Below are 27,812 nucleotides of genomic sequence, written 5' to 3'. Positions count from 1 at the left end.
ATAAACATATGAAAAAGTGCTCAAGTTCTCTGGCAATAAGGGAAATCCAAGTTAAGACAACAATGAAGTACCACCTAACGCCAGTAAGAATAAGTCACATACAAAAAGCCACCAACACTTGCTGTTGAGAATGTAGGGAAAAGGGAAACTTACTCCACTGCTGCTGGGGCTGCAGATTGGTACAGCCTCTATGGCAATCAGTATGGAGAACACCCCAACAACTGAAAACCTGCATATCATATGATCCAGCAATAGCACTCCTAGGAATATATCCAAAACACCTGTTACACGAGAAACCAGCAGGCTCTCCTATGTTCATAGCAGCACAATCAATAATTGCAAAAACTTGGAAGCAACCAAAATGCCCATCAGCAGAAACTGGATAAGAAACCTATGGTTTGTTTACTCCATGGAATACTACTCAGCTATAAAAAAAGCAGTATTTTTAATGCCAAATGTGCCCAACTAGAAACCTTTATGCTAAAGGAAATGAGCCAATTTCAAAAGGTTAGATACCACATGTTTGCCTTAATTTAAGATGAAATGATATCAATCCAAAAAAACCACCTTAATGTGTAATATTTTTCCAACCACAGTCTGTATATCATGCAAAAAGATATTGTGATGTAACTAATGAGCACACAATCAATTGGAATCGGACTGCTTATGATCTACATCAAAGAATTGTAAAACCTAATATACTGATATGATCCTAAGCTACTCAGAAAGGGGGTGGGAGAATAGAGAAATCCTCGATCTCCTTAGAATGTGTGAGGAAGACCATGGTGTGAGGGTTTGGGGAGGGGTGGGGAGAATCCAAGTACCTATGAAACTGTGTCACATAATACAATGTAATTAATGAATTAAAAATAATAAATAAATAAATAAAAGAATGTGTGAGGAAGACGTGAAGTATAACCTATCGAGAACATAACAGGTAGCTCATAGACAACAGACTCAAATCAGTATTAGGTAATAGTAAAACTACAAAGTCATATAGGGATAATTAAGATTGATCCTGACAACCTCTTAACAGGAGGTCATATGCACAGAGCAGGGATGGACCCCAGAGTGGAGCAGGTGGACAGGAGGAGGCTTGTATCCCAACACTGAAGACTGCAAGATCCTCACCAAGGACTATCAGTATGGGCACCAAGGACTGCATCCAAACTGCCAAGGAGATCACAGGGAATTGGAATGCCTTCGGAGGCCAAGAACTCTGAGGTCACCCACCCCCATTTGGATCTCCCACCTGGGATGCAAGAAGCCCAAATCCTTCCTCTCAGAATCAAAGGTCATCAGAACAACAGCCAGGAGCCCTGAGCAGTCCACAGAAAGAGAAGAACAGTAAAATTCTTATGGGACTAGTGAGAGGAGCTTTCTCTGGTTTTACTTAGTTCCAACTTTGGATCCCCACCTTCTTTTGCAATGACCATCAGGGTCGCTCAGGAGGTTCCCCTCCTAAGGCGCTGAAACCTGAAACTCGGAAGGTAAATAAAAACAACTCCCTGGGCCGAAGGAAAACAAAAACCTAGGCTAGCAAGACCTCAGGCCACCCACTAGGTGGCAACAGAGGTCAAGGGTGAGAATTCAGCAACACCTTGGGCCACAAATATGAAACGCAGTAAGAGAGGTAGTGACCTAGACACAGCTTGCTCCACCCCAAAAAGCCACCATAAAGCCTGATCAATCGCAAAGATTACAGATGAAAAAATTGAAGACGTCTCTGATAAGGAGTTCAGAAAAATAATTATAAAACTCTTCAGAGACAATGAAAAACAATGGGAAGAGCTCAAAGATTTTAAAAACCACATAATCACAGAAAAAAAATCACTCAAAAATGAGATCCCGGACTTGAAGAATAAAGTTGAGAGCTTAGCCAACAGAATTACAGCAGCAGAAGACAGGATATCCGACTTAGAAGATTCCCAGAATGAAAGCAGGCAGATTATTAACCAACTAGAGTCACAACTACACAAGGCGACCAAGATGATCCAGGAGATGAATGACAACATCAAGAAGTCAAATATCAGAATCATGGAGCTCCCAGAAGGAGTGGAAAGAGAAACAGGCATACAACCAGTACTTGAGGAAATTATGCAGGAGACCTTCCAAAATACCTGGAACATGAACCCAATCCAAATTCCGGAAGGACAGAGGACTCCCCACAGGGTGGACCCAAAACGATCCTCCCCAAGACACGTGGTAATCAAACTACCCTCCAATGAATACAAAGAAAGAATCCTAAGGTTAGCACGAACCAAAGAGAAGCTTACATTTAGGGGCAGGACCATCAGAATCACTGCGGACTTCTCAGAACAGACGCTCCAGGCAAGAAGGGAGTGGAACAAAATCTTTCAAGTACTGAAAGAGAACAACTGTCAACCAAGAATACTCTACCCAGCAAAGATTTCATTTGTATTCGAGAACGAAACTAGATACTTCCACAGCAAAGAGAAATTAGAAGAATATGCCAACACAAAACCAACTCTACAAAATCTCCTTAGAAATGCGCTACTCCCAGAGAAAAAGGAAGCAAGCCATAAGCAAGGATGGCAATCAGGGAGATCTCAATAAAGTCCATCCACAGAAATGACAATCAATTACCAACAACCTCAAAAACACAGGCATATGTCACGGCATAATTATAATTTCTCAATATTCACCCTCAACACAAATGGCTTAAATTCATCAATCAAAAGGCACCGATTAGCAAACTGGGTTACAAATCAGGACCCAACTATATGCTGCTTGCAAGAAACACATCTAACCAGAAGAAACTTCAGGAAACTCAAAGTGAAAGGATGGAAGCAAATATTCCATGCCAATGGACGAGAAAAAAAAGCCTGGTGTGGTAGTCCTATTCTCAAATGATATGGACTTCAAAGTAACAAACGTCAAAAAGGACAGGGAAGGACGCTACATCTTCTTGATAGGGAGGATCCAACAAGAACCAATCACCATTCTTAACATATATGCTCCTAGCCCGGATGCACCTAGCTATGTGAAACAACTACTTTTGGACTTAAAGGAAGACATAGATTAAAATACGATAATTCTGGGAGATCTGAACACCCCACTAACACCAATAGATAGATCAACGCAGCAAAAGCTCAACAGAGAAGCCACAGAACTCACACAAACAATAGAACAACTGGACCTAGTAGACATCTATAGAATATTTCATCCTAAGGCCACAGACTACACCTTCTTCTCAGCAGTGCATGGCACCTTCTCCAGGACAGACCACATAATAGGACACAAAGCAAGTTTAACTAACTACAAAAATATCAGAATCATACCAAGTACCTTCTCAGAACATCACGGAGTGAAACTGGAAATCAACAACTCAAGATGTCCCAGGAAACACGTAAACTCCTGGAGGCTGAACAATATGCTACTAAACGAACAATGGGTCAGAGAAGAAATTAAAGACGAGATAAAAAAATTTATGGAAACCAACGAAAACCCAGATACAAAAGTCCAAAACTTATGGGACACCACCAAAGCAGTGTTATGTGGTAAGTTTATTGCAATTAGCATGCACGTCAAAGCCCAAGAAAGGCAACAAATGCAGGAATTAAGCACACACCTCCAGGAACTGGAAAAGCAACAGCAGAAGGACCCCACAAACAAGAGGAAACAAGAAATTATCAAAACAAGACAAGAACTAAATCAGAAAAAAATTTAAAAAAAAACATTCAGAAAATAAATGAATCGAAAAGCTGGTTCTTTGAGAGGATAAACCAAATAGATACCCCACTGGCCCGACTGACAAAGAAAAAACAAGACAAAGCAAGAATTAGCAGCATCAAAGATGAAAAAGGCAACATAACAACAGACACTACTACCATTAAGGACGTAATTAGAAATTATTACAAAGAACTATACGCCAACAAATCCGATAACCACTTGGAAATGGAAAGATTCCTAGACTCCCACCACTTACCAAAACTCACCCCAGAAGCAACAGAAGACCTGAATAAACCCATTACCGAATCAGAAATAGAATCAGTGATTAAAGAGCTCCCAAAAAAGAAAAGCCCAGGCCCAGATGGTTTTACCCCAGAATTCTACAAAATATCCCAACCAGAGCTAACCCCAATCCTTTACAAACTCTTCAAAACAATAGAAAAGGAAGCAGCTCTTCCAAACTCATTCTATGAAGCCAATATCACCTTAATCCCCAAACCGAATAGAGAATTAACAGAGAAGAAAAACTACAGACCGATCTCCCTGATGAATCTTGACGCTAAGATTCTCAACAAAATCCTAACCAATAGAATACAAAAAAAACATCAGACAGATCATCCATCCAGACCAAGTAGGTTTCATCCAGGGAATGCAGGGATGGTTCAACATAAGGAAATCCATAAATGTGATACATCACATCCAAAACTGAAAAATAAAAACCATATAATAGTATCAATAGATGCAGAAAAAGCCTTCGACAAAATTCAACACCACTTCATGTTAAAAACCCTAACCACGGTAGGGATAGAAGGAACAATTCACAACATAATCAAAGCAATATATGAAAAATCCAACGCAAGCATCATACTAAATGGAGAAAAACTGGACCCCTTCCCACTGAGATCTGGAACAAGACAAGGCTGCCCACTATCACCACTGTTATTCAATATAGTCCTAGAGGTACTTGCAGAAGCCATAAGACAAGACAAAGAAATCAAAGGAATCCAAATTGGAAATGAAGAAGTCAAGCTTTCACTATTCGCAGAAGACATGATTCTCTACATAGAAGAACCAAAAAACTCAATACAAAGACTCCTAGAACTCATACGAGAATTTGGCAGAGTGGCAGGATACAAGATAAATGAACAAAAATCAACAGCCATGGTGTATGCAAACGGCCGCAAGATGGAAGAAGATCTAACCAACAAGCTACCATTCAAAATAACAGAGAGAAGCATGAAATATCTGGGAATAAATTTAACCAAAAGCATAGATGACCTTTATGAAGAAAGAAAATTACAAAACACTCAAAAAACAAATAGAAGAAGACCTCGAAAGATGGAACAACATCCCATGCTCCCGGATAGGCAAAATCAATATCATTAAAATGTCTATACTACCAAAAGCAATATATACATTCAATGCAATCCCAATCAAATTGCCCAAAACATTCTTCATTGAACTGGAAAAAATCATACACAGATTCATCTGGAAACACAAAAAACCACGAATAGCCAGAACCACTCTGAAGAACAGGAACTTACCAGGGGGAATCACAGTACCGGATCTATGGACATACTATAGGGCAGTGGTCATCAAAACAGCCTGGTACTGGCACAAAGATAGAGAGGAAGATCAGTGGAACAGATTAGAAACAACAGATGGAAACCCACAAATATACAGTCAATTGATCTTTGACAAAAAGACAGACAACAACCCAAGCAAATGGAAAGGTTTGTTCAATAAATGCTGTTGGGACAACTGGTTGATAGTCTGCAGAATCAAAAAGATATACCCACATCTCTCACCATAAACAAAGATCAAATCTAAATGGATAAAAGACCTAAACCTACATCCAGAAACCTTCAAACTTTTGGAAGAAAATGTTGGAAACACACTGCAACACTTAGGGGTAGGCCCTCACTTCCTAAAAAAGACTCCAAAAGCAGTGGAAATCAAGACCAAAATAAACAATTGGGACCTCATCAAACTAAGAAGCTTCTGTACAGCTAGAGAAACAATCAACAAAGTAAAAAAACAACCTATAAAATTGGAGAAGATCTTTGCACACTACATAGGTGATAGAGGACTGATCTCCAGAATATACAAAGAGCTACAAAACAGGCAAAACACCAGATCAAACAAACTGCTCAAGAAATGGGCACGGGAAGTGGGCAGACATTTCACAAAAGAACAAACCCAAATTGCAAACAAGCATATGAAAAAAGGCTCAAGTTCCTTGGCAATAAGGGAAATCCAAATGAAGACAACAATGAGGTACCACCTAACTCCAGTAAGGATGGCACGCATACATAATACCACCAACACTTGCTGGCGAGGTTGTGGGGAAAAGGGAACCCTTCTCCACTGCTGGTGGGACTACAGACTTGTACAGCCTCTATGGGAAGCAGTTTGGCGAATACTCAAACAACTGAAAATCAGCATACCATATGATCCAGCAACAGCACTCCTAGGGATATATCCAAAACATCTCCTACACAAGAAACCAACATGCACTCCTATGTTCATAACAGCACTATCTACAATCGCAAAAACGTGGAAGCAGCCAAAATGCCGATCAATAGAAGACTGGATAAGGAAGCTATGGTTCATCTACTCTATGGAATACTACTCAGCTATTAAAAAAAAATTAAATGCAGTTCTTTGTGGACAAATGTGCCCAACTGGAATCCATCATGGTAAGAGAAATGAACCAATCCCAAAAGGTTAAATACCACATGTTTGCCTTAATTTGAGATGAAAAGATGACAACCTGAAAGATAGTACCTGTATATTGTAATACTATTGCAATCTCTAACAACCTGTATCCAATACAATATGATAATGCGATATAATCTATAAACCAACAATTAATGTCAGAATATTTAACATCTACATTGAAAAACTGTAAAACCTACTATACCCTCAATACGCTATGTTAATCCGTAATGGGGAGGGAATGCAGGGAAGTCTTTCAGGACCATAAAAAGAGTGAGAAAAAAGTACAATATAGCCTATCAAGATCAAATCTGGTAATTCACAGGCAACAGATTCAAAGCGGCACTAAACAACAATAAAACTACTATACCAATGCATGAGGGGGGAATCGGGTGTGATCCTGACAACCTCTTAACAGGAGGTCATGTGCGTGGAGCAGGGGGGCACTCCAGGGTGGAGCAGGTGGTAAGGAGGAAGCTTGGATCCCAACCACGAAGACTCCCAGACCTTCACCACAAACTACTAATACGAGCAACAAGGACTATACCCCAACTGCCAAGGAGGCCACAGGGAATTGGATGCCCTCGGAGGCCAAGTACTCTGAGTTCACCCACCCCCAACCAGAGCTTCCACAGGGGATGGAAGAAGTCCAAACACTACCGTACAGAAACGAACGTCATCGGAAAGACAACCAGAAGCCCTGAGCGGTCCGCAGAAACAGAAGAACAATAAATGTCCTTCGGGACCAGGGAGGAGAGCTTTCTCTGGTCCGAGCCTGGCTCCACCTCTGGACCCCCACCCTCCCTCGCAATGACCATCAGGATCGCTCCGAAAACCCCTCATAGCAAACAAACAATCATACAAACAAGAAAACCTAAAATAAATAGACAAACAGCAAAAAGTAGAGCTTGGAATCTGACAGGAAAGAGCTGGCATGGATTTGCTCATGCCTTGCTGGGTTGGACATGAAGATTAGTCACTCTTCACCGTGGTGTTGGGGACTTTCCTGCACACCCCCCAAAAAAATAAATAATGTTCTGCACCTTAATTATTGACAAATGTCTTGTTAGAGTTACAAGCCAGTCTAGATTATCCTAAAATCTGCCAAGATCAGTAAAATTATACTTCAACACAACAAATGGCTAAATACTAAAATGAAATAGACACGAGACAGCTGAATGGTACCTTATAGCCATTTTAAGGTATATAGCAGCTGGTCCGGTCCTGTATACAAACTAAAATTGAGATGTCAATGAGCAAATCATAGGTTGTGGTTAAGAACTTGTTTTTTGTTTTTTTTTTTTAACACACTGGTTACGCAAAACCATATCAATTCCATAATATTGCAAATTGCTGTTGATGTTATATTGGGACTCTTATTTGACTGGGATGATGTTATACCAGCTCTGACTTCGGACCAGAAATGGTCTCCCCAAGAAACTGTTCAACCCATCTGGACAATAAGTAGCTGGACTCTATGTTTGGTATATGTCTGCAAGGAAAGAATCTTGATTGAATTTGAACTGTAATACTACACCAAGGTGGAGGAATCCACCAGGGGGGAGGGGTGGGGGGATTCCCAGAGCCTATGAAACTGTCACATAATGCTAAATATTAATAAAAATAAAAATAAAAAATCTGCCCTTCTATCTTGGCCTTTGTAAGAGCTAGTGGATGTTGTGGGAAGCCCCACACTACACCCTGTTTTATGATGCACATGCAGGTGCTACAGCTTGGACCTTCTAACCTATTCTCAGCTCCAGTACCTGTGAGTGTTGGCAGGTTCCATGTTCTCTCCTAGTTCATCCAGTCACTACTCCAACTCTTTTTTTTTTAAAGATGTATTTATTTTATTTGTAAAGTCAGATATACGTAGAGGAGGAGAGACAGAGAGGAAGATGTTCCATCTGATGATTCATTCCCAAAGAGACCACAACGGCCAGTGCTGCGCCTAACCGAAGCCACTAGCCAGGAGCCTCCTTCAGGTGTCCCATGGGGGTTCAGGGTCCCAAAGCTTTGGGCCATCCTTGACTGCTTTCCCAGGCCACAAGCAGGGAGCTGGGTGGGAAGTGGAACTGCCAGGAGTAGAACCAGCACCTATATGGAATCCTGGCATGTTCAGGGCAAGGACCTTATCCACTAGGCCATGAAACTATACATGGTGCTGGATTATCCTGTTGACTACGTCTATGCTCTTCAAGAAAGTTGTATCCGAAACTGGAGACCCCAATGTATTTTTAAATAATAGTTGGAGATAAAAATGAAATAAATACTGACACAGAATGGTTGCACAATGTGGGCACATTGAGGATTTTTGTGTGCGCAAAATGCTATCATGTAATACAGAGAAACTGACTAAATCAGTGCCAAAACTGTAGACTCAACTTGTCTCGTTTTCGTGCATCATCTCTTTCCCCATTCTTTTAGTCCTATCATTGACAGCTTAGCTGGATCACACAACTATTCCAACTAGTATTTGAATAATTCTAAGGAAAATTTGAATAAATGAGATCACCCTGGTTGTGCCATCTGTATTCTGTGTTTTCTCTAGTAAATATTCCATGGATCATGTCAGTTTCCTTATAAAAATAATTGGTGAATGAATTCTTGCCACTTAACTGGGAATTGGTAGAACTGGGTATTTGAGCACCAACAAGTTACTTTTTGCATTCTCATAACATAGTGTGGAGCCTGTTTTTGAATTCTAGATTGATTCTTAAGCCATATTTGTGTTAACCCACTGTGGTATTTTGCATTTCTTTTGTCAGCAAAATCATACACCATAATCAAGTGAAATTTATCCCAACGTTTCAAGTAAGTGTTATTGAAGGAACTGAGTACATCTGTGAACAAGGAAGCAATTCGCAAGTAGCAGCACCTAGACTTGTGACTAACCTTAGAATACCAAGCAGCACATTGAGTTCAGGTGCTTTCTCTCCTTTCTGCCTCCCTGTGGTTAAAAATAATATGTGAGATCATCGCTAGTCTGAATACTGTCTTTGCTTCTTGTTTTCCTGGAGTTGTAAATAACAGATCAATTTTAGGTGACATAAAAAAAAACTATTTTTAGAACTGCTAGCTTCATGTAAGCTAAGGATTAATAGGGATTTTGTACACGACCTGGGTTCTCTTGGGGTATAAAAAATTTGGAGGAAGAACCCTATTGTGCTGGAAATAGTCTGACAAAGAAGAATGGAAAATAACCGTAACATTTTCACTATTGAAATAGCAGCTTCAAATGCATTGAAAAGTAAGCCATGGCGTTTGGAACCTTGGCCTAGAGGCGGCTGGCTGCCCCCCAGCGTTTGGGGCGGCCCTGGGGGGGCGGCCCAGCCAGGCTGGATCCGAGAACGAGGACTCAGCATGCCAAGACCACCACCACAAGGCAGTGAAGGGGTCCCTGGCTATTTCCCAGGCCCAAGAGCTACCACCTCCCCCCTGGGGAAGCCCGCCATGAGGGAACCTCCTGAACCGGGCTAGAGGGCTAGCTCCGCCCCTCGGCCATAAGCTAGAGGCGTGGCGAGTTTGGGAGGGTTTGCAACCTTGGCCTAGAGGCGGCTGGCTGCCCCCGAGAGCTTGGTGAGGCCCTGGGGAGGCAGCCCAGCCTGGCTGGATCCGAGAACCAGGACTCAGCATGCCAAGACCACCGCTGCAAGGCAGTGAGGGGGTCCCTGGCGGTGAGCTACTGAGTTTTTGCGATCAGAAAAGGCTGCATAGGGACACTCTTGAATAAGGCCAGCCTTTGTGTAGGTCAGAGATGAATTTCTGGTGATTCCCAGCAATAGTAACCATAAACACTTGGGCAAGAGTGGGACTGAGATGAAGGCTTGAATGAGAGTACCCATAAGAACTATTAGAACCAGATTGAGTTACCAACCAAACCAAGACCCAGAAGCTCGAGTGGCCTAGTATGAGATAGTGGGCATCTTCCTCTTAGGTAACTGCCCCTCTGATGAACATGATACCAGGATTGGGTTGGGATTGCTAAACAGAAACACACATGCCAGTATTTATCTGGGCTGGGTAGAGGGCTGGTCGGGTGGAGCTGGACTTCAAAATGCATCAATAAGTTCCAGAGTTTGATGGGAGGTAGGACAGACTGAGCAAGACTGCGGTAACTCACTCACATGCATGGAAAGCAGGGAAGGGAGTAGATCGGGTGGAGGTTGTGCGGAGTCGTCCCAACTGGGCTACAGCTCACATTGATTTGTGTGGGGACTGAGTGTGAATTCAGTAGGATTGAGCCAGAATACAATACCCGTTGGTCCAGGTGGATGACAGAGCTGCAAACAGAACTGACCCAGCAGAGTCCAGTCACCTTAAACAGGGCTATGACATTAAGAACACGCCAGAGAAACATATCGGGGGAAGACTCAGTTGGGGAGGCGAGGGCGAAACTGTATAGAAATTCTATCTCCACAGGTCACTTCTAGAGATGGAATGGTGATGGACTAAGCTAGGCGTGACTGGGAAGCATGCCTTTGACCACAGATTGGAGAACCGACGGCAATCTGGACTAGTTGGGGCAGTGGCACTCGAGTGTGCATCCTGAGGGGGTGTGGGGTGGGCAGGACTACAATGTTCACCAGCTCAAGCAAGGTAAAGCAGAGGGCCGGACTGCACCTGCAGTGGCCCAAAGCGCAGTGGCATGTAGGAGAATGGGATCTGGGAGGGGTTCAAAGGGGAGAAACGTGAAGTTCCCCAGATGAATTATATCTCCCACTGGTGAACTGGGGGTCGGAAAGGCTGGGCAAAGCTGCATCAACAGCTGGTCAATGTATTAAAACGGCAATGGAATGGGTGCGCCGGGCAATACAGAGCACACCTTAGCCCACAATTAAGATTGGTAACCAGGGTGGAGCACAGGACATGCCCAGCTAAGTTTTTATACCAACTGAACTGCATGAGCCATGGACGCTGATCCACAGTGTCTAAGGCTAAGGTTGTGACAGGTGAAGGGCTATGCCAAGCTGAGTCAGAGCAACCACAGGCATGCAGATCACTGGCTGGGAACAGGCTGCGGTTGAGGGGCTAAAGGAACACTGTAGCTGGGTGCAGGTTCCCACCAAGGAACACATGAGCTGGAAAGGGGCTGCGTCTGGTCAGGATACAGTTGTCTCCCTTGGCACAAGTGTGGACTGGGACAAGACGCACAGGGCCAGGCCAGACTGCAACACTTTCTGATGCTGTGAAGGGCCAGGTTAGATGTGGGACAGACTAGGCTTGTCCTAACCCCAACTGAGCCCTATATGTGGATATGGATCAGCCGTGACTGGGCTGAAACATCCAACAGCAAGAAACAGAATGGGTTGAAGACCAGTTGGGAAGAATCCACTAATCCTACTAGGAGAGAAAGTGAAATGAGCAGTGCTGGCTCATGGACCCACTGGTATGCGCAAAATCTGGTATTGGGAGGGGCTCTGATGGAGGAGCCTAGGCAACTCCCCTGCAGGACACAGACCCTGCAGGTAAGTGCAAGAAACATGGAAGGAAACAGCCAAGAGGTCATGGAAAGAATCCCACAGGCATACATTTGGCATGGGTTGGGGCAGACCAGGCTGAGCCACTTCACGTCATCCACTGGCAAATCCGAGTACCAGAACAGAGTGTGGGTTAAGCCAGGTCTGGACGCGACAAAAGCAGTGAAAACTAGGAATGTCAAGTAGAAAACAGGGATGGAATACGGAACCAGCCCAGCAACTGCAACCACCAGCCGATAGGGGTGATGGACTGTGCCAGGCCCTGTGCTTGCTGGTGCATACAGGAATCTCACAGAGTTTCTTCTGGGATCCCCGCAATCGAGCTTTCGGTCTCTGGATGCCAAACATCAAGTGACAGGACAGAACAAGTCAATCGAACACCTCAGCTATATATTGACAATGAAAAAATGTCCCAACTGGAGACTATATGATGGAGTATATCAGTGGATTCTCCAGTGACCGCGTCGTGCCTGGAGTGCTGAGACTGGCAGCAATACAGTTCTGTGAATATATCAAAACTACTTTGCCAGCTCTACCTTTGGACCAGAGATGGCCTCCCCAAAGAACTGATGAGCTTCTCCAGGCAATGGGATGCGGCACTTCTTGCCTGGTAGATGCACGCAATGAAAGAATCTCACCTGAATTTGATCTGTGGTAATGCAACAAGGTGGAGGAATACACTATGGTGGTGGTGGGGAGAATCACAGGGCCTATAAAACCATGACACATAATGCAATGTAATCCAAAAAAAAAAAAAACACAAAAATGTAATACAGCAACGGGGTGGAGCAATCCACCATGTGGGGAGGGTATAGGGAGAGGTTGGGGCATCCCCAGAGCCTATGAAACTGTCACGTAATAAAATGTAATTAATAAAATTTATATAAAAAAGAAAAGTAAGCCATGAAAAACATTTTAAGACATTGGTATATATAAGTTATCCAAAATGTAGGTAATGAAAATAAAGCACCAAGTGATTTTGGACTGCTAAAAAGGATTCATAAGCTAGGAGGAACAAGTGTATTGGGAGAGAATATTCCTTTTTTTTTTTTTTTAAGATTCATTCATTTTTATTACAACCAGATATACACAGAGAAGGAGAGACAGAGGGGAAGATCTTCCATCCGATGATTCACTCCCCAAGTGAACCGCAACGGGCCGATGCGCGCTGATCCGATGCCGGGAACCTGGAACCCCTTCTAGGTCTCCCACGCGGGTGCAGGGTCCCAAAGCATTGGGCCGTCCTCGACTGTTTTCCCAGGCCACAAGCAGGGAGCTGGGTGGGAAGTGGAGCTGCCGGGATTAGAACCGGCGCCCATATGGGATCCCGGGGCTTACAAGGCGAGGACCTTAGCCGCTAGGCCACGCCGCCGGACCCGGGAGAGAATATTCTTACACTGTATACATTACACCTAGTACTAGTTTCCAGAACATATAAGGAACTCAGCAACAAACTCCAAGTAACCTGATTAAAAAGAGAAAATTGATCTTATGTTTCTCCAAAGAAAGCATCGCAATAAAGGCATGAATAAATGTTCAATATTACTAGTCATCAGAAAATGAAAGTCAAAATCACAGTGGAAGGGCCCGGCGGCGTGGTCTAGTGGCTAAAGTCCTTGCCTTGAAAGCCCCGGGATCCCATATGGGCGCCGGTTCTAATCCCGGCAGCTCCACTTCCCATCCAGCTCCCTGCTTGTGGCCTGGGAAAGCAGTCGAGGACGGCCCAATGCATTGGGACCCTGCACCCGCGTGGGAGACCCGGAAGAGGTTCCAGGTTCCCGGCATTGGATCGACGCGCATCGGCCCGTTGCGGCTCACTTGGGGAGTGAATCATCGGACGGAAGATCTTCCTCTCTGTCTCTCCTCCTCTGTGTATATCTGGCTGTAATAAAATGAATAAATCTTTAAAAAAAAACACAGTGGAAGTAACTTCGAGCAAGGAGCTGGCTATTATCAGAAAAAAAATGGCGATGAGAAGTGGAGGAAGGGTCCTTCTTCTACACTGGAGTACGTATCAGTGCAGCCTCAATATAACATAATATTGAGACTCCTAAAAAACAAAGAGTCACCCCAGCATATGACCCTGCAACACCAGTACTAGGCATATGAGATGAAATAGCTATAAGAGATACATGCACTCCAATGTTTATTGCAGCACGTTTCAAAATAGTTTTGCATATTGAATCAACCAAAATGTCTGCTATGAGTAAGTGAAGAAAGAAAATCTGGTGTAACTACACATGGTATTACTATTCAGCCATAGAACAAAATACCACTATCTTCATCAAAATAGAATAGAAGAAACTGAATTTAGTGAAGTAAGCACACACACACACACACACACACACACACACACACACACATTCTGAAATTCACATATGGAAGGAGAAAAGTCAATATGGATATGAAATGTGGATTCTTGGACGTTAAGTCTGATGGAAGGGAGAGACACTATATGGAGATTGAATAACAGGTTTCAAAAAAAGCTTGAAAGGAAGGGATAATTGCTAGTGCTCCAAGGCACTGTGGTGACTAAAGCTCTACTAATAAATATATATTTTATAAAGAGATAAAGGAAAGGAACTTGAAGGTTTTGAACATAACACAGTAATGAAAATGTCAAAGCTAACTAGCCTGATGTGGTCAATACTTGCCATTATATGCATTGAGACATCACTCTGTGGCCTGTAACTATGTACAGTAACAGTCCTTTCTTCCTAGAGTGCTCCAGAAGTTTCACAAATATTGGAAGAAGTCCAATGCGCCAGGTTAAATCCCTGGAGGTCACTGCTCACAGTGAGTAGCTCGATTTTGGAGGAAACTTTTTGTGTTTCAGTTATTCGCACTATCAGTGTGTGGATGCTGCCCTGTGAATTGTGAAGAGAGTTTTCTGTCAATAATCTACTACTAGTGTTTCTGAACTGAAGAAAGTCCCTGACATCTCTTTTCCCATGAATTAGCTCTTTCCTTTCCCATCTTTTTTGCCATGGGTACATTGATGAGTTTTCCCTTAAATGCTTTTTGCTAAATTTTCTCCTTCTGTGCACTTATGTCTCTGCTCAGGCAGAGAAATGTCAGGGAGGGAATCTCGTAGTCTCATTGTGTTATAGTGTTGGGATTCAAGTCACACTCCTCTAAATTATCTACTCTTGGTTTAAAGGAGAAGGAAGGTCATGTTCCCATCCCTTAGTCATTCTCTCCTGAGTCAGGTTGTGAGATTCTCCTTGTAGAGTGTTCCCTTGTATCTTGGGAGAAATGGGAACATTGTTGTTCCCAATATGGCAAAAATAGATCCTGCAATTTATCAATGAGTCACAACCTCTTGAATTTGGTTCAAATAGAATTTGGTTCAAAAAGTGTGCCTTTGTTCTGTGAATATGTCTTTTGGAAAAAGAGCTTCAGAAGTGAACCACTTAGTAAACCTATCATGAATGTGAAGTCCCTCATGTCCATAAAGAGAAATCAAGAGAGATTCACTCTGGTGGCAACACTTGAGAACTGTGGTGAAGCCATTGAAAGAGAGAATTATTGTTACATTATTCCCACATCTCTGTGGTGTCTAATCAGAAGAAAAAGGTAAAATTGCTGGATGTTCTTTGCATTTCATGTCAGATTAGTAAGAGAAAAAAACATTAAAACTGTGCTTTGATTTACGTGTAAATGTGATATATAATCTGCCTTTTCAGACCCAGAGACAGGCATTGCTTTCCCTTTGGTCTGCTTTTGGATCCTCAGGACATGAGTGAATCTTCTCCCTGACAGGGCATGCATGTGATGGTTCTGTGTTTGCAGGCAGCCAATTGCCACCTGGAAATCCAATGATATGGTAGTACAAAAATGTGATTTGTGTTCCTTGTGCGAGTGATATGTTGCTTGTCATTTGCCCCAAAAGAGAACTTTGAGGCCTTTCCCTGTAGCTTTCTTCTTGTTTCTCTATGCAGTGTTTGTGAATCTAGTGTGACCAGAGGTGTTTTAGGGATTCTTTCTTTTTAAAGTTTGGATCAGTTGCAGAGGGATAAAAATATGCAAAGAATAAATATTCTATTTTCTGGCTCACTTTCTCAAATACTTGCCCGTAACATTGTGCTATGAGCTGGGCTATAGACACTAATATTGGTGTCCTCCATGAATAGTAAGGAAGCCTGTGAGCCACCCATAACTGTCTCTGGTTGTGCAGTAAAAGAAAGTTGAATCAGAGCTGGGGGTTAAAGCCCTGTACTCTGATGGGATATGACATCTTAGCTAATGCTCCCACAGTCCACATTTGTCTCCTCTTTTTGGGTGCCATTCAACTCCAGGGTTAATCACAGAGTTGTCACTCATTTTGATGTTGGATCACTAATTAGTATCTTTGGTTTATAAGACTGGAAAGAAGCATTCACTGGTATCTGGCATAACATGTGCTGTTTGACCATGCTAAAGTCAGAGGTGATCTATTTGAATCAATATCTGCACATACTGGCAGATCCAGGTTTTTATTTGAGAGTAGTATTAATGTTGAGAACTAGATAGAGGTGAGAGTTGCATGGTTAATCTCATGTTATATATTTTTTCATTTCACCACGTAAATTTTTAAATCATTTATGATACAGTTCCATAGGTTCTGTGATTTCCATTCCTTCATTCCTAAATCTTCTCCTCAACCACTGATTTCACCTATATTATTGCAATAGTGTAGTCCATATATGAATTTCAGAATGTGTGTGTGTGAGCTTATTTCACTAAACTCAGTTTTTTCTATTCTGTTTTGATGAAGATAGTAGTATTTTGTTCTATGGCTGAATAGTAATCCCATGTGTAGTTACACCAGATTTTCTTTCTTCACTTACTCATAGCAGACATTTTGATTGATTCAATATGCAAAACTATTTTTGAAACGTGCTGCAATAAACATTGGAGTGCATGTGTTTCTGTTATAGCTATTTCTCTCATATGCCTAGTACTGGTGTTGCAGGGTCATATGCTGGGGTGACTCTTTGTTTTTTAGGAGTCTCAATATTATGTTATATTGAGGCTGCACTGATACGTACTCCAGTGTAGAAGAAGGACCCTTCCTCCACTTCTCACCACCATTTTTTTTCGGATAATAACCAGCTCCTTGCTCGAAGTTACTTCCACTATGATTTTGACTTTCATTTTTTGATGACTAGTAATATTGAACATTTATTCATGCCTTTATTGCGATGCTTTCTTTGGAGAAACATAAGATCAATTTTCTCTTTTTAATCAGGTTACTTGGAGTTTGTTGCTGAGCTCCTTATATGTTCTGGAAACTAGTACTAGGTGTAATGTACACAGTGTAAGAATATTCTCTCCCAATACACTTGTTTCTCCTAGCCTATGAATGCTTTTTTGCAGTCCAAAATCACTTGGCATGAGATATCACCTGTTTTTATTTTCATTACCTACATTTTTGATAATTTATATATACCAATGTCTTGAAATGTTTTTCATGACTTACTTTTCAATGCATTTGAAGTTGCTATTTCAATAGTGAAAATGTTACGGTTATTTTCCATTCTTCTTTGTCAGACTATTTCCAGCACAATAGGGTTCTTCCTCCAAATATTTTATACCCCAAGAGAACCCAGATCATGTACAAAATCCCTATTAATCCTTAGCTTACATGAAGCTAGCAGTTCTAAAAATAGTTTTTTTTTATGTCACCTAAAATTGATCTGTTATTTACAACTCCAGGAAAACAAGAAGCAAAGACAGTATTCAGACTAGCGATGATCTCACATATTATTTTTAACCACAGGGAGGCAGAAAGGAGAGAAAGCACCTGAACTCAATGTGCTGCTTGGTATTCTAAGGTTAGTCACAAGTCTAGGTGCTGCTACTTGCGAATTGCTTCCTTGTTCACAGATGTACTCAGTTCCTTCAATAACACTTACTTGAAACGTTGGGATAAATTTCACTTGATTATGGTGTATGATTTTGCTGACAAAAGAAATGCAAAATATCACATTGTATTAACTCAATATGGCTTAAGAATCAATCTAGAATTCAAAAAAAGGCTCCACACTATGTTATGAGAATGCAAAATGTAACTTGTTGGTGCTCAAATGCCCAGTTTATAGATTTCTGTTTAAATGGCAAGAATCCATCCATCAATGGTTTTTATAAATAAACTGACATGATCCATGAAATATTTACTAGAGCAAACATAGAATACAAATGGCACAACCAGGGTGATCTCATTTATTCAAATTTTCCTTAGAATTATTCAAAAACTAATAGGAATACAGGGAATTGGATGCCCTCAGAGGCCGAGAACTCTGACGTCACCCACCACGAACCGGAGCTTCTGCAGGGGATGGAAGAAGTCCAAACACTACCGTGCAGAAACCAACCTCATCGGAGCGACAACCAGAAGCCCTGAGCGGTCCGCAGAAACAGAAGAATAATAAACGTCCTTCAGGACCAGGGAGGAGAGCTTTCTCTGGTCCTCGCCTGGCTCCACCTCTGGACCCCCACTCTCCCTCGCAATGACCATTGGGATCGCTCCAAAAACCCCTCACAGCAAACAATCATGCAAACTAAAAAGCCCTAAAATAAATAGACAAACAACAAAAAGTAGAGCTTGAAATCTGACAGGAAAGAGCTGGCATGGATTTGCTCATGCCTCGCTGGGTGGGACACAATGATTTGTCACTCTTCACCATGGTGTTGAGGATTTTCCTGCACAACCCCCCCCCCAAAAAAATGTTCTGCACCTTAAATGTGAACAAATGTCTTGTCAGAGTTACAAGCCAGTCTAGATTATCCTAAAATCTGCCAAGATCAGCAAAATTATACTTCAACACAACAAACAGCTAAATACTAAAATGAAATAGACACGAGACAGCTGAAGAGTACCCTATTTTAAGGTATATAGCAGCCGGTCCTGTATATAAACTAAAATTGAAATGTCAATGAGCTAATCATAGGATGTGGTTAAGAACTTGCATTTTTTTAAACATACTGGTTACTCAAAACCATTTGTAAATTGCTGTTGATGTTATATTGGGACTCTTAATTGACTCGGATGATATTCTACCAGGTCTAACTTCAGACCAGAAATAGCCTCCCCAAGAAACTGTTCATCCCATCTGGAGAATAAGTAGCTGGACTCTATGCTTGGTATATGTTTGCAAAGAAAGACTCTTGATTGAATTTGAACTGTAATGCTGCAACAAGGTGGAGGAACCCACCAGGGCGGAAGGGCGTGGGGAGCGGTGAGGGGATTCCCAGAGCCTATGAAACTGTCACATAATAAAATAATCAATAATAAAAAAGCTAGTAGGAATATTTATTGTGTGGATCAGCTAAGCAGGCAATGATAGGACTAAAAGAACAGGGAGAGAGATGATGCATGAGAACCAGAAAGGTTGAGTTTACACATTTGGCACTGATTTAGTCAGTTTCTCTGTATTACATGATAATATTCTGCACACACAAAAATACCTCAATGTGCCCACATTGTGCAACCATTCTGTGCCAGTATTTATTTCATTTTTATCTCCAACTATTATTTAAAATACATTGGGGTCTCCAGTTTTGGATACAGCTTTCTTGAAGAGCAAAGCCATAGTCAACAGGATAATCCAGCACCATGTATAGTTCCATCTCGTGACACCATGTTTAGAATATTGCATTTCTCAGGAATTTCTGAAGGAATTCTTGTGTGGCTAATGTAATGGGGATCTGTAGCAGATAAATAAGTATGCTGAGACATGGGTCGGATACATGCAGCAGAACTCTGCTTCCTCAGCCAGTCTTGGCTGATGAGCAGAGGAAGCAGCCCACCCCTGCTGCTTTTTAAACAGCCTGCACCATCTTTATTCCACGGATCTCCAGAGCACCCATTAGGCGCTATGCTTTGCTTGCTAGCCACCTCCCAACGAGCTCTGGGAACTTGTTGACGACAAATTATTGCCTAGGGACATTCATGGATAGGGACTCCATATGTGTAAGAGGGAATGAATCCTGAAGGACACCTGACAATAGGGCCACTGTACTGGCTGGTAAGTGAGGGGACTGAGACCTGATGGTATGGAGGGGAGAGACTGGAAAATATGTATGGGTCAGACTGATTCATGAGTCCACGTGGGAGTCCTCAGATGGGTTTTTTAGTGCAGAGCATCACTGACCACCACATGCCATACCTGGACGAGTGTTGGAACAGGGGACAGGTCACATTAGCTAGGGACATGACAGTAACCAGCACGTGAGACAACAAGTCCAAGGGTAGATTCTGTGAGGTGAAAGTGGGCCTAACCCTATGGAAAAACAAGTCATGCTGGTTAGCTCAATAGTTGAGGTAATGGACCTGGTGACATGGCCTAGTGGATAAGGTCCTCACCTTGAATGCGCCAGGATCCCATACAGGTGCTGGTTCTAATCCTACAGCTCCCCTCCCCATCCAGCTCCCTGCTTGTGGCCTGGGAAAGCAGTCGAGGGCGGCCCAAAGCCTAGGGACTCTGCACCCACATGGGACACCTGAAGGAGGTTCCTGGCTCGTGGCTTCGGATTGGCGCAGCATCAGCCATTGCGGTCTCTTTGGGAATGAATCATCAGATGGAACATCTTCCTCTCTGTCTCTCCTCCTCTCTGTGTATCTGAATTTGTAATAAAATAAATACATCATTGAAAAAAAAGAGTTGGGGTAGTGACTGGCTGGACTAGGAGAGAACATGGAACCCATCAACACTCACAGGTACTGGAGCTGAGAATAGGCTCAGCAGGTCCAAGCTGTAGCACCTGCATGTGCATCATAAAACAGGGTGTAATGCGGGTCTTCCCACAACATTCACTAGCTCATACAAAGACAAAGATACAGGGGCAGATTTTGCTGGGCAAGGGCCTATCACCTGCTGGTGTATGAGAGATCTGGGTCTGGGAGTGGGCTGAGTGCGGAAACTGGAGACTCCCTTACTGGATCATAGCTGCCACTCATGAACATGTGTTCCAGACCTAGGGCTCAGGCAAGCTGGACAACGTAGCCCCACTCATTGGCTGACAAGTGTGTGGGTTGGTTTTGAAAGGGGGCGGACCAGGCAGGGTTGAGCAGATTTTAGCCCACTTGCGAATGTAGAAACCAGACTGGAGTGCTGGTCATGCTGGGTTGGAGTATCACACCTACTGATTCACATGAGCTGGGGATGGGAGTAGACTGAGCAGGGCCAGGTTGCAGCAACCGCCAGAAGAGTTCGGACTGGGGGCAGGCTAGGTCAGAACAGGCTACAGCATCTAATGGCAAAGGCTAAGACAGATGGGGGCTATGCCAGGTCAGAGCACCCACTGGCACATGTGAAATCTGTGTAGGGGAGCAGGCCTTGCTGGGGAGCAAAGGGGACTCAGTGGCTGGACTGTGATTCCCATCGGGGAGCTTGAGGGCCAGTGTGGGAGCTTCAGTCTGGTTTGGATATAGCTGCAGAGTCCCTTGGCAAGTATGTGGGCTGGGTATGAGATGCACCAGGCTGTGCTAGACTCCAGCATCCATTGGTACTAGTGAGGACCAGGGTAGGTATAGGACAAGCTAGGTCAGGACACTGTACCCACTGAACCATGTGTTAGCTGTGTCTAGGTATGGATCAAGTGCGTGCAAAAACGAGGACAAGGAGTACCCAGACCAAGCCAAAATATGGCACCCACAAACATACATTTGGTCAGGGGCAGGCCAGACTGGGTCAGTCCATATCACCAACTGGCAAATCTGAATGCCAGAATTGAGTGTGGGTCAGACCAGGTCAGGACGCAATATCAGCAATTCCACATGAGGGCCGTTATTGGGGACTGTAAAGGCTGGGTTAGGCTGTAGCCTCCACCACCATGAGTTGGAACTGGGGGTAGGCTGTCATGGCCATGCTATAGCATTCACTGACAAATGCCGAGGTGAGGAGGCTGTGCCAGACTGGGCCTCAGTACCCGTCCAGTACATGTGAAACATGGATTATCTGCAGGGCCACTACTCTCACTGCTGAACATGAGAGCTGGGATGGGGGCAGACCAGGGTAGGTAGGCCATATCTGATGGCCTACATGTCAGCTGCATCAGGGGAAAGTCAGGCTGGGCTGATTGTACCATCTGGCACATGCATAAGCCAGTGTTAGTGTGAATTGATTGGGCTTTGTCACAGCATTAGCAGGCAGATGCTGACAAAGGGATCAAATTCTGTCAGGCACAGGCATGGTTTAGACAGATAGTGGCACCAGTGTGGACTGGATAGTGGGACTTGTAGTGATGAACTGGGCTTCAATACCCACCAACATGAATGAGAGCTGAATGGGATGTGAGAGACACGGAACCAGTCTGCTGTACATACTGGAAAGCACAGGAATCAGGCGGGGTGGGCCTGGTGGGGAATTTTGTGGGTTGCTCCAATTAGACTGCATCTTCCATGAGTATATGTGAAGGCAGAGTATGTGGTGGGCAGGATCAGGCTGGGTTTCAACATCCATTGGATTGCATAAAAAATGGGGCTGGAGATAGAACTGACCCAACAATTGCAACTACCAGTGTGTGTGAAGGCTGATTTCAGTGACAGACTGTGCCAGACCCTGTATTGTCAAACAGACACAAGAATTAGGTCTGGGTTGGCCTCAGATGAGGTTTCTTGGGCAAATCCCTACCAACAGAACTGCTGGAGTCAGAACCCTAATCATGGAGAGAATTGAAGGTTGCATGGGCGGACTGTGCAAGTGGATGTGTCAGAGCTCGGCCTCATCAGTGGCTCAGATGTAGCCAAGGACAGCATATCCAAATATACATGGAGGATATGGCAGTACACCGGAGCCTGCAGAGGACACCTGGTACCATGGTAGAGAATGGAGGACAGAACAAATTGATCAATTACACCAGCCAATCATTGACAGTGATGATCTGGGCAGATGGAGACACTAAGGTGGACTATAGCAGCCACTGCATTTCGGAGAGATTTCATCATGATTGGATTGATGGGTTCATCAGCAATTCAGGTCTGTTGAACCATGAAAATCTCTTGAGAAACTCATGATGTTGTAAATTTCTTTCTTCCTGTTGTTGATTCTGTATTGTGGATTTTCATTGACAAAGAGGGATGTGTGGTGACTGTGTAATGGAGACCACCATGTCTAGAGGTGAGAATGCAGTGCAGTGTCCATCTCTACTTCCAGATCAAAGATGAACTACTGATGAAACTATTAGCTGTATCTTGACAATAGGATGCTGGACTCTGCCATTGTCCATGCCTACAATGATGAACATGTGACTGTTTATGAAGAGCTCTGCTATAGTAATACTATAGGGGAATTTGATGCGGGGGAGGGGATTTGTGGAGGGAGCAGAGGAAATAATAAATAAATAAATAAAAAGAGAAAAAAATATGCGAGAACCAGAAATTGAAATACACCCTAGAGCAAAAACATAGTAGTAAAGCTATAATACTGCTTTATAAGCAGGAGTATTAATCAAGCATTATATATCCTATATTTGTTGCAATCACACTGTTTTTATTAATTATGTTGCATTATGTGACACACTTTCATAGGCTCTGGGATTTCCCCAACCCCTCCCCGTGCCCTCCCCCATGGTGGATTACTCCACCATGTTTGAGTATTATAGTTTAATTTCAGTCAACATTCTTTCTTTGCAAGCATATACCAAGCATAGAGTCCAGCATCTTATTGTCCAGATTAATTCAACAGTTTCTGTGGGGGACCATTTCTGGTCTGAAGGTAGAGCTGGCAGAATATCATCCCGATCTATTGAAAGCCCCAACACGACATCAACAACAATTTACAACATTGTGGAATTAATTGGCATAGTATTAAATAATCAATATGTTAAAAAAATGCAAGTTTTTAACCACATCCTGTGACTACTTCATTGACATTTCATTTTAACATTAGTTATACACAGAACCGGCTACTATACACATTAAAATGGCTATAGGGTACTGTTCAGCTGTCTCGTGTCTACTTTAATTTTAGTATTTAGCAGTTTATAGTGTTGAAGCATGGTTTTGCTGAACTCGGCAAATTTTAGAATAGTCTAAACTGGCTTATGACTCTAACAAGGCATTTGTCAACAGTTGAGGTGCAGAACAGTTTTAGGAGGGGTGTGCAGAGAAATCTTCAGTACCCTATTGAGGAATAATTAATCATTTGTGTCCTACCTAGTCAGGTATATGTGGATCCACACTGGCCATTTCCTGTATGTTTCTAAGCTTTCCTTGTTGTTCTCTGTATATACAATTTAATTTTTTTTCATGATTTTTTTTGGGGGGGGACCTCGAGAGCGACCCTGATGGTCATTGCAAAAGAGGGTGGGGATCCAAAGTTGGAACTAAGTAAAACCAGAGAAAGCTCCTCTCACTAGTCCCATAAGAATTTTACTGTTCTTCTCTTTCTGTGGACTGCTCAGGGCTCCTGGCTGTTGTTCTGATGACCTTTGATTCTGAGAGGAAGGATTTGGGCTTCTTGCATCCCAGGTGGGAGATCCAAATGGGGGTGGGTGACCTCAGAGTTCTTGGCCTCCGAAGGCATTCCAATTCCCTGTGATCTCCTTGGCAGTTTGGATGCAGTCCTTGGTGCCCATACTGATAGTCCTTGGTGAGGATCTTGCAGTCTTCAGTGTTGGGATACAAGCCTCCTCCTGTCCACCTGCTCCACTCTGGGGTCCATCCCTGCTCTGTGCATATGACCTCCTGTTAAGAGGTTGTCAGGATCAATCTTAATTATCCCTATATGACTTTGTAGTTTTACTATTACCTAATACTGATTTGAGTCTGTTGTCTATGAGCTACCTGTTATGTTCTCGATAGGTTATACTTCACGTCTTCCTCACACATTCTTTTATTTATTTATTTATTATTTTTAATTCATTAATTACATTGTATTATGTGACACAGTTTCATAGGTACTTGGATTCTCCCCACCCCTCCCCAAACCCTCACACCATGGTCTTCCTCACACATTCTAAGGAGATCGAGGATTTCTCTATTCTCCCACCCCCTTTCTGAGTAGCTTAGGATCATATCAGTATATTAGGTTTTACAATTCTTTGATGTAGATCATAAGCAGTCCGATTCCAATTGATTGTGTGCTCATTAGTTACATCACAATATCTTTTTGCATGATATACAGACTGTGGTTGGAAAAATATTACACATTAAGGTGGTTTTTTTGGATTGATATCATTTCATCTTAAATTAAGGCAAACATGTGGTATCTAACCTTTTGAAATTGGCTCATTTCCTTTAGCATAAAGGTTTCTAGTTGGGCACATTTGGCATTAAAAATACTGCTTTTTTTATAGCTGAGTAGTATTCCATGGAGTAAACAAACCATAGGTTTCTTATCCAGTTTCTGCTGATGGGCATTTTGGTTGCTTCCAAGTTTTTGCAATTATTGATTGTGCTGCTATGAACATAGGAGAGCCTGCTGGTTTCTCGTGTAACAGGTGTTTTGGATATATTCCTAGGAGTGCTATTGCTGGATCATATGATATGCAGGTTTTCAGTTGTTGGGGTGTTCTCCATACTGATTGCCATAGAGGCTGTACCAATCTGCAGCCCCAGCAGCAGTGGAGTAAGTTTCCCTTTTCCCTACATTCTCAACAGCAAGTGTTGGTGGCTTTTTGTATGTGACTTATTCTTACTGGCGTTAGGTGGTACTTCATTGTTGTCTTAACTTGGATTTCCCTTATTGCCAGAGAACTTGAGCACTTTTTCATATGTTTATTTGTCATTTGGGTTTGTTCCTTCATGAAATGTCTGCCTATTTCCCATGCCCATTTCTTGAGTGGTTTGTTTGCTTTGGTGTTTCGGTTGTTCTGGAGATCTTCATATATTTTGGAGATTAGCCCCCTATCATCTATGTAGTGTAGCAAAGATCTTCTCCAATTCTGTAGGTTGCTTTTTGACTTTGCTGATTGTTTCCCTTGCTGTACAGAAGCTTCTTAGTTTGATGAAGTCCCATTTGTTTATTTTGGTCTTGATTGCTATTGCTTTTGGTGTCCTTTTTAGGAAGTCAGGGCCTACACCTAAATTGTGCAGGGTGTTTCCAACATTTTCTTCCAAAAGTTTGAAGGTTTCTGGATGTAGGTTTAGGTCTTTTATCCATGTACATTTGATCTTAGTTTATGGTGAGAGATGTGGGTCTATCTTCTGATTTTTGCAGGTTATCAACCAGTTGTCCCAACAACATTTATTGAACAAACCTTCACATTTGCTTGGATTATCGTCTGACTTTTTGTCAAAGATTAATTGGCTGTATTTGCATGGGTATCCTTCTGTTATTTCTATTCTGCTCCATTTATTCTCCTCTCTGTCTTTGCGCCAGTACCAAGTAGTTTTGGTAACCACCACCCTATAGTATGTCCAGAGGTCCGGAACTGTGATTCCCCCTGTTAACTTTCTATTCTTCAAGATGGTTCTAGCTATTCGTGCTTTTCTTGTGTTTCCAGATGAACCTTTGTATCATTGTTTCCAGTTAAATGAAGAATGTTTTGGGTAATTTGGAATTGTGTTGAATGTATATATTGACTTTGGTAGTATGGACATTTTGATGATATTGATTGTACCTATCCAGGAGCATGGGATGGTTCTCCAACTTTTGAGGTCTTGTTCAATTTCTTTTTAAAGATGTTTGTAGCTTTCTTCAAAGAGGTCTCGTACATTTTTCATGAGGTTTATTTCCAGATACTTCATACTCTTCTGCATTATTTTGAATGTTATCTTGCTGGTTAGATATTTTTCCGTCTTAGTGTTGTTTGCATACATTATGGCTGTTGATTTTTGTTCATTTACTTTATACCCTGCCACTCTACCAAACTCTCGTATGAGTTCTAGCAGTCTCTGTATTGAGTCTCTTGGTTCTTCTATGGAAAGGATCATGTCGTCTGTGAATAGTGAAAGCTTGACTTGTTCATTTCCCATTTGAATTCCTTTGATTTCTTTTTCTTATGGCCTTTGTGAGTACCACTAGGACTATGTTGAATAGCAGTGGTGATAGTGGACTTCCTTGCCTTGTTCCAGATCTCAGTGGAAAGAGTTCCAGTTTTTCTCCATTCAGTATGATGCTGACATTGGGATTTTCATATATTGCTTTGAGTATGTTGTGGATAGCTCTTTCTATTTCTACCATGGTTAGGGTTAACATAAAGTGGTGTTGGATTTTGTCAAAAGCTCTTTGTGCATCTGTTGATACTATTATATGATTTTTCTTTTTCAATTTTTAGATGGCGTGTATCACATTTGTGGATTTCCGAATGTTGAACCATCCCTACATTTCAGTGATGAATCCAACTTGGTTCGGATGAATGAGCTGTCTGATTTTTTTTGAATTCTTTTGGCTAAGATTTTGTTGAGAATCTTAGCATCAATGTTCATCAGGGTGATCGGCCTGTGGTTTTCCTTCTCTGTTAATTCTCTATCTGGTTTTGGGATTTAAGTGATATTGGCTTCATAGAATGAGACTGGAAGTGTTGCTTCCTTTTCTATTGTTTTGAAGAGTTTGTAAAGGATTGGGGTTACCTCAGTTTGGAATGTTTTGTAGAATTCTACGGTGAAGCCATCTGGGCCTGGGCTTTTCTTTTTTGGGAGATCTTTAATCACTGACTCTATCTCTGCTTCGGTTATGGGTTTGTTCATTTCTTTTGTTGCCTCTGGGCTAAGTTTTGGTAAGTGTTGGCAGTCTAGGAACCTTTCGGTTTCCTGGTGGTCTTTTGATTTGTTGGAGTACAGTTCTTTGTAGTAATTTTTAATTATTTTCTTAATGGTTAGAGTGTCTGTCGTTATGTTGCCTTTTTCATCTTTGATCCTGCTTATTCTCTTTCTCTAGCTTTTTCTTTGTCAATTGATTTTGTGTATGTATTTTTTTATTTCTGTTTGTTTATCTCCTCCTTTGTTTTGAAAATTTCTTGTTTACTATTGTTTGTGGGGTCATTTTGCTACTG

The sequence above is a fragment of the Ochotona princeps genome, chromosome 24 (assembly GCF_030435755.1).
Source record: "Ochotona princeps isolate mOchPri1 chromosome 24, mOchPri1.hap1, whole genome shotgun sequence".
Taxonomy (NCBI): Eukaryota; Metazoa; Chordata; class Mammalia; order Lagomorpha; family Ochotonidae; genus Ochotona; species Ochotona princeps.
The sequence above is the reverse complement of the archived record's forward strand: the minus strand, read 5'-3'. Positions refer to the sequence as shown.